Raw genomic sequence first — 15,344 nt, forward strand, 5'->3', positions numbered from 1 at the left:
GAGGACTGAGAGGAAGCAAGCACAGCACAACACCAGCTGCAGGTCGACAAAGAATTACTGGGAGAAAAGCCAGGTCTTAAGTTCCTTTCTAAAGGAAAGCAAACTGTTGGCTGTTCTCAAAGAAAAGGGAAGCTCATTCCAACACCGCGGTGCCAGATACCGGAAGGAACGACCTCCAGTACGAGCACGTTTGATGGTTGGAACAGCGGCTTTCGCCAGTATAGCAGACCTTAAAGTCCTTCTGGGGACACAGAAGGCCAGACGCTTCCCAAGATAATTTGGGCCGATAGAATAGAGGGCTTTAAAGGCCAGGGTCTTTTAGAGACTGGCAACCAGTGCAGTCTCTTCAGCAGCTCCGAAGCTCCTGCCCTTCGATTCAATCCAAAAATGGCTCTAGCAGCCGAATTCTGCACGACCTGCATACGTGCAATCAAGTATTTGGGGAGACCAAGGTAGAGGGCGTTCGCGTAGTCAAGGCGCGAGCCTATCAGGGCCTGGACCGTAATTTTTTTATGTTGTAGAGACAGTAATGGAAGAAACTTCCGCAACATTTTCAGGACGCCAAAGCATTTCCCTGTCAACCCTATAATCTGGGGTCTGAAAGAAAGATCATCGTCACACAGGACACCCAGATTCTTAGCTTTAGACGAGGCAGCATCAGGCGGGAACATATTACGAGGCCACCAAGTCTTCCAGCAGGGATCAGGTGGGCACCCGAAAAAGAGCAGCTCCGATTTATCGGAGTTGCACTTCAAACTATGCCTCTGAAACCACTCAAATACAGCGCCCAAGCATTCCTTAATCCGTCCGCCGTCAAAATCCTCACCCTTGTTACACGAGAAAAGAAGCTGGGTGTCATCAGCGTAGGATATGATCCGGGCACCAAAAGATTCCGCCACCACCGCTAGAGGGGCCATATAGATATTAAAGAGGGTGGGGCTCAAAATGGACCCTTGAGGAACCCCTACCTCCAGCGGTGGCATTACGGCGGAACATGGGGGTGCCCAGACCACTTGTCCCGACTCACAGAACTAACTTAAGACAAAATCCTAAACATACTGCCATTTTGGTATTCACAAAAGGCACTTACTCATTTTGGTATTAACAGAAGGCACTTGCTCATTGATGAGTAAGTGCCTTCTGTGAATACCAAAATGAGTAAGTGCCTTCCGTGAATACCTAAATGAGTAAATAGTAGTACGTTTGGGATTTTGACTTAAGCTAGTTCTGTGAATCAGGCCCATAGTGTCAATGCCGTGTGTCTGCTGCGTCATGTCGGGTGCGAAGGTGCATATAAGTGATCTAATGCAACAGGTCAGTGCTGTGTCCGGTGCGTCCACTGTGCATTGTGCGTGCCAACAATAGTCCCTATATTACATACATCAAACAAACAATCCCTCCCACCCACCGGCAGTTTAGAGAAGGAAAAATGCAAAACTACCCATAGTTCCCCCCATGCCTGCCCAACCCCAACTCGGCCGCGTCCCAGCTCCCCACCCAATCTAAACATGACTCCACCCCCTTTCAGAACTTGAAATTCCATCCACAACCCTCCTCCCACCACCCCTAAAATGAACATCAGATCCCAGAGAGCGCAAATAGTCGCACCTCCCCAGTAAACTCCATACCCTCCCTTCTGCCCCCTCCCGCCATTCTCAACCTCAATACCAACTGCAATCAACAAATCAGAGCAAATAAGGAATGATACTCCCAATATTGGGATTTAGGCGGGAAAAAGGTGTTCTACACTCAGGGACGTAGGTAGCCTGCTTACAATAAGACAGTTGCAATGTCCGTTCAATATTTCGACCTTACCGTCCCGCTCCCCCGCCTCTGAAAGAAAAATATCAAACAACAGTCAGTGCCCTCCTAAGTATGAAGAGTTCTCCTATGGCAGTAGAGGTCATTAATTCCTGACCTCCTATCCTACCATTCCTCTTCATCGCCACCAACCATGTCTTCTGTATCACTTTGTACATGGAAGACTAATAACCTTATGCTTCAACTGTCTTAACCGCATCCCTGTTCAGTATCTACAAGTCTCCAATCGCCGCAGGTACGGCGTTGTAGGAGGTGAGGAACAAAGAGCGTATTATAATAAGTGTATCCACTGTAGGAAAGTATTCCCCCACCCGCCACATAACAAAATTCACTGTTTCCCCGTGCCACTGCCAACACAGCAGACCTTAGTGTGTCATGGTCCCGGTATAGTCTTCATCCCCTGCTTAAGTTAGCAGTGTCAGGAGCTACACTAAGAGCCTCCCGAATTCTCAGTTCTCTAGAAGACGAGTACCTCACCCAATAGCTGGCCACATTCTCAGTCCTGATCTTCCATGGAGCCCCCGAAAGCCTCGTCCAGTCTTTCATCACCCATCGTATGCTGAGTTTCCCTGCGCCAGTTCTTCATGGCTTTCTGCAGCGCTCTCGGATCCGTGAAGATCGTCGACCTCCCCTGTCTGTTGACCCTTAATTTAGCAGGATATAACATGGCATAATCAACACCGAGATCTCGAAGTTGCCTCTTCATCGGGACAAACTGGCGTCGCGTCTCCTGGACTCTGGCTGTAAAATCCGGGAACAGAGATAGTGTGCTGCCCTCGTAGGTCAGTGGTTGTTTCTCCCGGGCAAGCTTCAGTGCGGTGTCCCGGTCCCTGTAATTTAGAAGCTTGGCTACATTGGGACGTGAAGGAGCCCCCGGTTTAGGTCTCGGGCCCAGGGTGCGGTGCGCTCTTTCAATGACAAACATCTCCGAAAAGGCAGTCTCTCCCAGCAGTTTCTTCAAGAGGGATTCCATGAAAAGTTCCATGTTACCCGTCTGTGTGCTTTCTGCAGGCCTGTGATGCGTATATTACATCTGCGCAACCGCGCCTCCAAGTCCTCTGCCTTGTCTTGCAAGAGTTGGATCACCTTACCTAGTTGTTTGTGCTCAGAGTCCAGAGTCGTTTGCGCCTCCTCCATCTCTCCTATTCAGCGTTCCAACATATCCAGACGTTCGGCATGTTTATCTAGTTGTTCCGCCATCCGATCCATGCGATATGTGAGGGCGTCCATTTTGGTCCCTAATGAGGTGATGCCGCCCTGCAAGTTCTTTTCAATAGTTAGTAATATACAGCGAATATCTGAGTCCGTCGCTTCCCCCTCTGACGTATTCTCAGCTCTGTCGTTCGCCTCACGAGGCATAGGATCAGTAGTTTTGGGCTTCTTGTTAGTCTCAAATGACAGTTTGGGCTGCGAGCGATCCGGGCGGCCCATGGTGGCGCAATCTATTCTCTGCGCGATCAAGTCCGTCGTACTAGGGAGTCTTCAGGCCTTCAGAGCCAAAAACGGATCATCCAAGGCGGGCGCAGGCACCACAAACCATATAGCAGGGATGAGATCAGTATTCACTAGGATCCCATCGCGCGTCCACCGAGCTGCGACGTCAACGTCTCCGCCCGCTGAACGCGAGCCTTCCTCCGACTCCCCCTGTGTTTTAAGTGCAGTTCCGACGCTGGATAGGTCTGTCTTTGATTACGCTTCCACGATAATGGGTGGGGCCCGAGGGGTGCAGAGCCGTCCCTTTCCACCCCTCACCTCGCCTGTGTGTAGTGCCTTGGCGAAAGCACGGCCCTCAAGCCAGGAGGAGCAAGCTCCGTGCCGCGCCGAAGCTCACAGTTCCAGTCGTGGTTTATGCTCGACAGGCCGTCTCTCAGGCCCCCAGGCCCCTCTCAGCTCCAGATTTGGTGATTTACTGCGTTCTTATTTGGATTACGCCAGCTCTCCAGGTCAGTGGTTAGGGGGAAGGGCATGCCAGTCCTTAAGTCCTAGCGGTGGGTCCACTCGCTCTGGGCCCGCAGCTTTTAGGCCTCAATCTCGAGCCTCAGTCGGAAGCCAGGTAAAAACGGGAGTGGTGACTCCGGGCCCAATTAACTGATAGTGCGAAGCAAGGAGGGGAGAGTCAGGTCTCTCGTGGGTGCAGGAGTGGGCCGCGATATGGCTCTGTGCTCTTCTGTGCGTGCTGGATGTTGCCTTTCGTGAGTGCCTTGGGGGTTAGTAGGCCCATGCCAGACCGGGGACTAAATTCAGGTGCCGCGGCCGTCGCAGCTCATCAGGGCCGTGCAACTCTCCCTATGTGCTCCCCCACTCACCTCGTCTCTCTGTGTTCAAGCCTCGCAGCACTCCCCGCTGCTGTATCGCCGAGATTCCTCTCTCCCGTCTCCCCCGAGTGCCCTTAGTGGGGGGACACCTCCAGGTCGGCAGGGATGTGAGCAGCGGCTCTCCGGGGGCCGCGCCTCCGTCTTTCAAGCCACTCGGCCAGGCGGGCCGGATCAGCAATTCCCGTCACCGTTCGCGGATGCAGATTTGCCAAAAGCTGCCCCCGTCGTTCCGGAGCAACAAATCGGCCTTTTAGTGAGCGGAGGGCACCGCTTTCCTCAGGATAATTTATTGAATTTCGTGGACGGCGGAGGAGCTAACGGATCAGGTAGCCATCTCTTTCGCCAGCTAGCTCCGCCCCCCCCAAAGGTTCATAAATCTTACCCCCACATGAAGGATGCTTTGATGACCAGGTATGGTTTAACTCCTGAATAGTTCAGGGGTTGTGCAAAGATTCCTAATAGTACGTATGTGGAGTATGTAACTTTTTTCTGCAGAACACTGGATGGTTGAGTGAAGGGTAGCAAAGTGGATGATTTTCAGGGTCTCTTTGATTTAATTGCATGGGAGCACTTGTCTAGTAATTGTTTTCCTGAGCTACGCCAGCACCTGATTGATAGCAAGCTGACTAACCCTAGGAATCTTGCTGAGGAGGCGGACCGCTGGGTCAGCACCAGGGTCCACAAGGGTCAAGTGGGAGACTCCGCCGAGGGTGGTCAGGGTCCCTAGCAGAAGAGTGGGGGGGACAAGGGTAAACAGAGGGAGTTTCAGAAGAGGCCCAAAGTAATCCCCAAGGGATCCAAGGGAAAGGTTCTCAGCCTCCTCCAACCCAGAAATCAGCCGGGGCCCCGACAGGTACACCTGTTCAAAGAGGGCCCCCAAAGTGTTACAAGTGTGGTGAGCTGGGTCATTTTGGCAATGATCCAAAGTGTCGCCAGTTTGGTAAACCGGCACCCACTGGTGCTCCGCCACGGCAGATGGCTAGTGTAGCCTTTGGGGAGGAAGTAGAAGCCCAAGGTGGGTGGGGTACAGTAGAAATGTACCTTGTCTCTTTAGGAGACTGTAAGGTGGTCCCTGAAAACCAACTGCCCAATAACATTAAGAAATATGGGCAGTGGGTGACCATCAATGGCAAGAAAGTGGGGGCTCTTAGAGACACAGGAGCCAGTGTGACAGCTGTCAAGCATCACCTGGTGTCTCAATGCATTCTGCCGAGTCGTGAACGCCGACAACACTGAGAGTCAGTGTCCAATGGCTCAGGTTCCCTTTGAGTGGGGGGGGGGTCTCTGGTACTCTTCAAGTAGCTGTGAGAACTGCTATAACTGTAGACTGTTTGTTGGGGAACAACTTGGAAAGTTCACCTTGGGGGAAGGTGGAGAAGAGTACTCACCTGCGGATGGTGGGTCTGCCTGACTGGGCGTGCGTGATCACCCGGTCAATGACAGTCAGTAGGGGTGCTTAAGAGGTCCTGGAGCCTGAGGGAGAGGCCCAGGAACCGGCCTTGGAAAGAAGGAGCAGGAGGCGCGGGAAGCCGGCCCCTGTAGTACCCATGGTCCATGAGGAAGCAGACCTTTTAGGGGGACTGCCCTGGAACCTACAGGGGAACAGATAGCTGAACTGGGGGACCTACCTGAGCTGACCCATTGGCAGCAGGAAGGAGGGCCCACCAGGGAGGAATTCTGCAGAGCACAGAAAGAATGTCCTTCTCTCGTCGGTCTGCGGCAGCAGGCTGCAGACCAGGTCAACGGTGATCAGTCTGGGTCACATTTCATTTATTGGGAGAATGACCTCCTGTATTCAGAGCCTAAGGTTGCTGAGCCTATGCCAGCCCGTGTGCTGTTGGTGCCCCAGAGATTCAGAGCCTTCCTACTGGGGCTGGCTCACGATGTGCTATTGGCAGGACATTTGGGACAAAAAAATAAAGACCTTTGAAAGGCTTGTCGCCCACTTTCATTGGCCCCAAATGCGTAGGAGCTCAGATGCTCATTGTAGGACCTGTCAGACTTGCCAGGCAAGTGGAAAGAGTGGGAGAAAGCAAAAGGCTCCTCTCCAGCCCTTCCCTGTGGTCAGTACCCCATTCCAGCGAGTGGAGATTGACATTGTGGGGCCCCTGGACTCCAGGACAGCCATGGGCAACAGGTTCATCCTGGTCCTGGTGGACCATGCCACCCGGTACCCTGAAGCCATCACTCTGAGGACAGTGACGGCCCCCGTGGTGGTACGTGCACTGATGGGAATTTTCTCCAGAGTGGGATTCCCTCTAGAGGTGGTGCCTGACCAGTGTACCAATTTCATATTCAAGTATATGAAATCCCTTTAGCAAGAGTGTGGTGTGACCTACAAGTTCACCACACCTTACCACCCCCAAGGAAATGGGTTGGTTGAGAGATTCAACTGTACCCTGAAGGGCATGATTATGAGTCTGGAAGAACCCATGAGGCTCAAGTGGGACGTCCTCTTACCATGCCTTCTCTTTGCTTACCGCAAGGTGCAACAGAAGTCCCTAGGGTTCAGCCCCTTTGAACTCCTGTATGGCCACCTCGTGAGAGGACCTCTAAGTCAGGTCAAGGAAGGCTGGAAGCAATCTCCCAGGAAACCTCCCCAGAATGTATATAGCTACATGCTGGCCTTCGGGAATCAGACTAGGCGTTTCAGGCAACTTGCTGAGGCAAATCTGGAAGCCAGCCTGGAAGAAATGAAGCGGTGGTATGACCAGAATGCCACTCTGGTCGAGCTTCAACCTGGTCAAAAGGTGTGGGTCCTGGCCACCATGGAGCCTTGTGCGCTCCAGGACCGGGCCCTTTGAAGTTGTGGAGCCCAAGAGTCCTGTCACCTATTTGGTGGACTTGCAGTCTCCCAGGAACCCCTTGAGGGTCCTGCATGTCAACCGCCTAAAGCCCCACTTAGAGAGGTCCTAAGTGGGCATGCTCTTGGCAACAGATGATGGAATGGAGGAGGAGACTGAGCCTCTTCCTGACCTCCTGGTAGCCACAGAGCGAGATGGGTCAGTGGATGGAGATAACCTCTCTCCCACCCTGACCCCTGAGCAACAGAATGACTGCCGCCAGCTGCTGGGACAGTTTTCTGACCTGATCTCCCTGATTCCTAGTGTCACAGATTGGTGCGTCCATGATGTAGATACAGGAGACAGCTTACCTGTGAGGCACAAAGCTTAAAGAGTAACTGACAGGGTCAGGGCCTGCATCAAAGAGGAGGTCTCAAAGATGCTTGCTCTTGGAGTGGTTGAGTCCTCCAGCAGTTCTTGGGCCAGCCCAGTGGTCTTGGTCCCGAAGGCTGCAGTGCCGGGAGCCACACCTGAACTCCGGTTCTGTGTGGACTACAGAGGACTCAATCCAGTCACCAAGACTGACGCGCACCCCATCCCCAGAGCTGGTGAGCTCATTGATCGCTTAGGGGCTGCCCGATACCTCAGCACATTTGACTTGACGTCTGGGTACTGGCAGATCGCCTTGACTGATGGGGCCAAAGAGAGGTCAGCATTCTCCACAACAGATGGGCATTTCCAGTTCCGGGTTATGCCATTTGGGATGAAGAATGCCCCGGCCACCATTCAGAGGTTGGTCAAACAGGTGTTGGTTGGGCTGGATGAGTTCAGTGCCGCCTACCTGGATGACATCGCAGTGTTCAGAATCGCATGGGAAGAACACCTGTGCCACCTCTGGGAAGTGTTAATGGCACTGCGCAAGGCAGGCCTCACGATCAAGGCAAGCAAGTGTCAGATCGGGCAGGGTTCGGTGGTGTACTTGGGACACCAAGTTGGGAGCAGCCAGGTGGCGCCCCTGCAGCCCAAGATTGAAACCATCCTGGCTTGGGAGCCACCCAAAACCCAGACAGAGGTGAGAGCCTTTTTGGGACTCACAGGGTACTACAGGAGGTTTGTCAAAGGATATGGCAACATTGTTGCTCCCCTGACAGAGCTGACTTCCAAGAAGCAGCCAAAGAAAGTGATCTGGACTGACACCTGTCAGAAAGCATTTGACACCCTGAAGACTGCCATGTGCACGGCGCCCTTGCTCCTGGCACCCAACTTCTCCAAAGATTTCCTTGTACAGACAGACGCTTCAGAGCATGGTGTAGGGGCAGTTTTTTCACAGATGACTGAGGAGGGATTTGACCAACCTGTAGCCTTCATCAGTAGGAGGTTACATCCCCGGGAACAGAGGTGGAGTGCAATTGAGCGAGAAGCATTTGCTGTGGTCTGGGCGCTGAAGAAGCTAAGGCCCTACCTGTTTGGGACTCACTTCCGGGTTCAGACAGACCACAGGCCCCTCAGATGGTTGATACATATGAGGGGTGAGAACCCAAAGCTGTTGAGGTGGTCGATTTCCCTACAGGGTATGGACTTCACGGTAGAACATCGCCCTGGCACAGATCAAGCCAATGCTGACGGTCTGTCCAGATTTTTCCTCCTTAGTGATGAGAACTCCCTGGGGTAGAGTAGTTCTCCCCACATTTCAGCTATAGGGGACACATGTTAGACCTGGCACCTTGGCGTGAGTCTCCCTTCCACTTTTTGCTGCTGTGCCTCATATGTTTTGCTGGTGTTAGCTGCTCAGAGCACTGTGCCACTGCCAATCAGTGCCACAGTGCAAGTGCTCCCTGTACAAAGTGTATATGTAATTGGTTTCCATGATTGGCTTATTTGGTTTACTGTCAGACCCCGGTAAAGTGCACCAGGAGTGCCAGGGCTTGTAAATCCAAATGCTGCTAGTGGCCGCCTGCAGCACTGGTTGTGCCAACCACAGAAGCAGCCTTGTAAAAAGTGCCTAAGGTCTGCCATTGCAGAACCTGCGTGCAGTCTGGTACTGTCATGCTGGATGGCCAAGTGCACACACTTGCCAGCCCCTAAACCTTCTCTTTACTTCATGTGAGTCACCCCTTTGGTAGTCCCAAGGGCAGGGTGCATTGTAAGCATAAGATAGGACAAGCCCTGATGTGTGTGGCATGTCCTAATAGTGCATTACACTACAGCCATTTTAGTTTTTCACTATTGTAAGGCTACCTGTTCTCATAGGCCAGAATGGGCTGCTGGAATTATTACACTCTCTAATCCTAGCAGACTCAGGGAACATGGTAGAAATTCAAGTTTAGTATGCCTAAACTCAGAATGATAAAATACATCTTTTAGTAGAGTTTATTTTAATATCCTGTGTTTGCAAATACCACTTTTAGAAAGTTGGTATTTGCTTGCCAACCTTTTCAGCCCGCCTCTGCTAGGATGTGTATCTGCTGTCTGGTTTCTGTGTGTGACAGGGCTGGGAAATTCCAGGAGACAGGCTGGGCAGCCAGGTGGTGAATAGGGAGATTACACCAGGAAGGGTGGGAGGAGTGCCCCTTGCCTCTGAATAGGGCTGTGCTCTGCCACCACAATGCTGGCTCCACCTCCTGTGGAGCGCCTGATATATCTGCCCTGCACCCTGAAAGAAGAAGGCAGCCTCATGTCAACAAAGTGCTCAAAAACTGGACTGAACTAGGCAAAGGCCCCCTGGCCTCAAAGAACAAAAGATTTGTAGTATAAATATAGAAGCCCTGCTCCTAAGAAATTAGATCCTGCTTGAACCACGAAGAACCTCTGCCCGACTAGAAGGACCTGGAAAAGCTGAAGGAGGAGTACTGTCCCTGACATGGGGGATTGGACTGCAATGGGTGCCTTGCTGAGAAAGGAGAGGAAAAGACTGAAGAGACTTGGCAGAACTTGTGCTTCACACTAATCTCCAAGGGCTTGTGGGTGAGCTTGCCCCCTGAACGGAGTCCCAGCCCAGGATTATTGGACTCCTGCCTTCGATGACCGCTGCTGAACTTCGGCCTTCCTTATCGCTGGAGCTGCGATCCCTAGTGCGCCTCATACCCCCTCCTTGCAGTGACACTTGTGCCTGGCCGCCCCCGCAGCCTGTGAGTCGCTCTGCTATGAGCCGACCCTCGCACTGTCCCGCCAGGGTCGCCCGCACTCTGCCGCACACTCCCCCTGTCCGAGCAACAATGCACGCATCGCCGCACCCCCCACCGGAAGCTTACCGGAGTGCCTCACAGAGCTCAGGACGGCCCGTACGCATGAAGCGTATGCGCCGCCTCGCATCGCACTAGTGATCACCGGGGCCCCTCTGCACTAAGAGAGCCCGGCCCGTACGAATCGTACTGCGCTGACCGCCCTTCCCCAGCAGCTCCGAACCGAAGGTACTGCTCGTACGCCGTGACCGCCCAGGGCAACCCGCATCGCCCGCCCCACTCCTCAAGGCCCCCCTGCTCTACGCCTCGCACCGAGACGCCACCAGAGCCGGGGCCCGCCTCGTAGAGGAGTCGCCAGCATCCTGTTGTTGCTCGCACGTCCCGGATACCGCCTATAAGCCGGACTCCGCCTCGCAAAAAGGTATTGTTACTCCAACACATACCACAGTGTGTACGCCACGGGCCCAGGAGTCCGCAACACTTGCTTAATACCTTTTGTGACATTGTTTCAACGGTGAGAGTCAGACAAGAGTGCGCAACGCGCACAGAAATCAAGAACTATGCATTTTTTAACAGAATTCTTAATTGATTGCTAAATAGTATTGTGGCCTCATTTTTCCAACGTTATTTGAGTCTTTTGCTAAGCCTTAAGTAAAGATATACTTCTTTTTGATACAAAATTAGACTGGTGTCCATGTGTGGTGTATCACTGAATTACTATATGTGATCATAAATGCTTAACCCATAACGCTCTGAGATTTGCCTTGTCTGCTCGCGCCACACTGCCTAGAGGGTGAGCAGGGATTATTTTAAAGAGTAAGTCCCTTGCCCTGACTAGAGGAGAGGGTCCCTGCTTGTCACAAGTACTCACCTGTGCCAGAAACCCCCAATTCTAACACATGTCCACAAAGTGCTCAAGAACTGGACTGAACTAGGCAAAGGCCCCCTGGCCTGAAAGAACAAAAGATTTGTAGTATAAATATTGGAGCACTGCTCCTAAGAAATTAGATCCTGCTTGAACCAAGAAGAACCTCTGCCCGACGAGAAGGAACTGGCAAAGCTGCAAGGAGGAGTACTGCCCCTGACCTGGGGATTGGCCTGCAGTGGTTGCCTTGCTGCGAGAGGAGATGAAAAGACGGAAGAGACTTTAATTAACTTGTGCTTCTAAAAAAATCTCCAAGGGCTTGTGAGTGAGCTTGCCCCCTGAACGAAGTCCCAGGACCAGTGGACTTCAACAACCTGGAGAGAAGCTGCTGAGAGCGCCGCTTTCCCCGCAGCGCTGAAGGAGGGAGCTGTGTGCACCTCCTGAGGAATCACTGCGCACCCTGGGAAGCTTGTGCTCAGCCGTCCGTCCCGAGCACCGCGTCTACTTGGCCGCCTACGAGCCGTAGCTCACAAAACAAAGAAAGGACCCGTCTGGCCCGAGCACCGCGCCTACTTGGCCCCCCTACGAGCCGTAGCTCGCAAAGCAAATAACGGACCCGTCCGGCCCGAGCACCGCATCTATTTGGCCACCCTAGGAGCTGTAGCTCGCAAAGCAAAGAAATGACCCGTCCGGCCCGAGCACCGCATCTATTTGTCCCCCCTACGAGCCGTAGCTCGCATCACATGGAACGGACTCCGCTTTGTGCTTCGCTTCCCCCCTTCGCATCGTCCTGCTGGATGCGCCCCCTGCCGCTGTTTTGACAGGCAGCCGCACATAGAGCGGCTGGGTACGTCTCGTCCATCCGGAGCATACTGCCACCTCGCACCGCCCTGAGGGATCTGCAAAAGGGTGCCCGCTCTCCAGGTACGGCGCGTACGCCGCAACAAAGTGCACCCGCATCAACAAAGCACCGTCCCCTTGAGTAACGTGACCTTGAGCCCCTACGAGCCATAGCTCGCAACACAAGAGGAGGACACCGCCGCGTGTGACACTTGGCTCTTCACCGCATCGTCCGTGACGAATCCCCCCATTCAAGGTATTTCATCACCGTACGAGTCGAACTGAAGAAATACGACTTGCACAGCCTGTTTAAGATACGCATTTTAAGGAACTGCTTATTGCCAATAGTATTGTGGATATTTTGGATGTTATTGGGTCTTGTGCTAAGCCTTATATAAATGATCCTTATTTTTATACCAACCCTGGTGTGGTGTTGTCACTGAGTTACTGTATGTATTTACAAATGCTTAACCCATAATACTCTGAGATAAGCCTTTACTGCTCGCGCCGCGCAAGCTTTAGGGTGAGCAGGGGTTATTTTAGAGGGTAATCCCCTTGTCCTGACTAGAGGAGAAGGTCCCTGCTTGTCACAAGTCCTTACCTATGCGAACCAGAGACTCCTAAATCTAACAGGTTCTTTAACTAGTCACACAATATCTATCGCAATGACCACAACTCTGCAAATCAGAGTGCACATTTCTACCAACAACTGTACCTAACAGTAGAGCACATATTTTCTCAGAAGCGTAATTTACAAATCGATTTTCTTTTCACAGAAATTACATACAGCAGGGATTCGCCAAACTCTGTACGCCACTGTGAGTGTGCTCTGAAATGAGCTACGAGTAAAAATCTCAAAGCTCATTCTCCTGGGCTGAGCTCTGCCAAAGTGTACTGCTGCCTGAGAGAAAGAGAGAGAAGGAAGCCAGCGAGATGAACCTGTCAGGTCTGAAGGGAGAGCAGGCGACGAGGGCTAAACACCGGGGGCGACGATGGCTAAACACCGAAGAGAGGGCTCCTTTCACAGGGCCAGGCATGGTGTGCAGGGGCTGAGAGCAGGATGTATGCCCTGCTGAGCAGCTAAAGGGACTTTGGAGGTCATGCTGGGTCTGCGCACAAACGGGGCAGGAGTCTTATGCAAGCTTCTTCTGAGAGGAGGGGTGCAGAATACAGCTGCTTGACAAGGAAAGGGGGTGGTACGTTGCGTTTTGCTTTGTGGGGGCAGGTTGATGAACTGCAGCGGGTAGGGCTACGGTGGAACAGGAGTCTGCTACTTCTGCCTTGACCCGGATAAGGGGTTGCATCATATTGAAGATATCCTGCAAAAGGGGAAGGGGCTGTGCGGAGTTAGTTGTAGAGGCAAAAGAAATAAGAGCGTGGCTGATTTCGCATGATGAGCGGACGCGAGGCGCGCTCTGTGGTGGGGAGGGGTGAGCAAGACACAGAGGCAGAATGAGGCACGCGTGCGGGAGAGCGAGAGGATGGCATATGGCACCTCTGCTTGTGCCTGTGCGCCTAACCTCACGTAGAATGCTGCACAAAAAGCTGTGGTAGGACTTTTAAAAGCCCACTAACTAAATGTCTCGCAGAGTAACGCATGCGCTGGCTCAGGCGAGACCTAAAAACGGCCCACACCGCTCCAAAACCGGCCCCCACCCTTCCAGCCCACTGGGAAACGCATGATGCCCATATGGCCAGTCTGGCCCTGGTAACAAGGAGAAATATGTTAATTTCTCGTTTTTTAGTTCTCGCCTAGTGAACGCAGCCCATGCTCTGCTTCACCTTGCTGAGCTTCCATTGTAGTCGCTTTGGTTTGCGAAGCTAGACAAACCATGTGCGTGCACAGACAGGCGATGTGCACGCACATGGCGTCTCCTCTCTGCAAGCAGATAAGAAAAGTGTTTACGAAGGGCTGGCATTACACAGCGCGCTCATCGCGTGCTTTCACTTTCCGTCGCCCCTTCGGCTAAAGAGAGACAGCTTGTTAATGACTGTCTCCAAAGACTTCATGTTCTTTTCATTTTCGTTTGTGGTTTGCCTCGTCACTCTTAGCTGTCAACTGATACATCATGCTATCTAGCATTAATTTGTGAGATCTGTCCCCTGTCACTGAACAGCTCCTGGCACAGTGTGCACTTGTCAACAATAAACATTCTGTGCTTCTGGTCACTGTCAATCAGATTCCCGTTGTCTCCCTGTCAAAACGCTGGCCTCTGCTGGAGCGAGCCTCCCAAGTAACTTAGATAGATGCAATATCACGGCTTTTTGCCCCATGCTCCTCTGTGCACAGTTTTTTGGCTCACACATCCCTAGCAGGCTTCAGCTCCTGTTGCAGGCCATGCCTTAATGTGTCCCTGTTCATGGCTGATCATCTCACTACTTGTCATGGCAGAGGCATCTGATTTGGTGACTATTTCATGTGCATACTCCATCAGTCTTGTAAGCTAGAAGGTGGCTTTGGTTGGTGGCAGCTGCTTGCACTTGTTCATAAAGCAGAAACTGATTGTATACTGACAGCTTTTGACAGGGGTTCATTAAGGTGTCATGTACGAAGCGTACTGGACTGGTGCCTTCATTCAATATCTCGATTAATGGACAGCTTGCACCTGATGCTGTCTCTTAGTGCCCGAATACAAGGTGGCCGGATTTAATTACAGAGATACCTTGTGGCTGGAAACAATGTTTCTGGCCAGTATCCCTGCACATAAAGCTGTATATTGTGAGTGTTTGGGTAATAATGACCACGTGGAGCGGGAACTACCGGGTTCAACTCTGCCTGCAGGGTCTCCATTCTGGGGACAAATGTGCTTACTTTAACCAACTGCACTGAGAATCTGAGGTTGGGATGGTGTAAGGACACAACAGGGCCTCTATGCTGGCAGTGGTGAGTGTTCCTTGGTGCCCTGTGACATGAAGGGGTGGGGGAGGGTCAGATGGAAGCAGGAGCCGAGGCCAGATTGTGCTTGCAGCCTAAACCTTGTGTGATTTAACCGGCAAGTAAAATCAGTTCCGATGTACTCACACCTGAGAAACCCGGGTGAAGGTTATAATTGGCGGGAAGTTAACGGTATCTGTTAGACCTGGCACCATTGGCGTGGGTCTCCCTTCCATTTTTGCTGTTGCCTCATGTGTTTTTGCTGGTGTTAGATGCTTTCGGCACTGTGCCACTGCTGTCCAGTGCCACAGTGCAAGTGCTCCCTAGTGTAAATTGATGTATTAATCAGTGGTTCCATGTTTGGCTATTTTGGTTTACTTGTCAGACCCTAGTCAAGTGCACTGAGTGTGCCCAGGGCGTGTAAATCCAAATGCTGCTGGTGGGCCTGCAGCACTGGTTGTGCCACCCACAGAAGCAGCCTTGTAAAATGTGTCTAAGGTCTGCCATTGCAGAGCCTGTGTGCAGTTGGGTACTGTCATGCTGACTGGGCAAGTGCACCCACTTGCCAGTCCCTAAACCCTCCCTCCAGACTCAAACAAAGAAGGTAGCGGGCACCTGTTTCGGTCTCCTCCGTGGGCTGAGACCTATCCTGGGCTTCTTCGA

Source organism: Lissotriton vulgaris, chromosome 6 (assembly GCF_964263255.1).
Source record: "Lissotriton vulgaris chromosome 6, aLisVul1.2, whole genome shotgun sequence".
Taxonomy (NCBI): Eukaryota; Metazoa; Chordata; class Amphibia; order Caudata; family Salamandridae; genus Lissotriton; species Lissotriton vulgaris.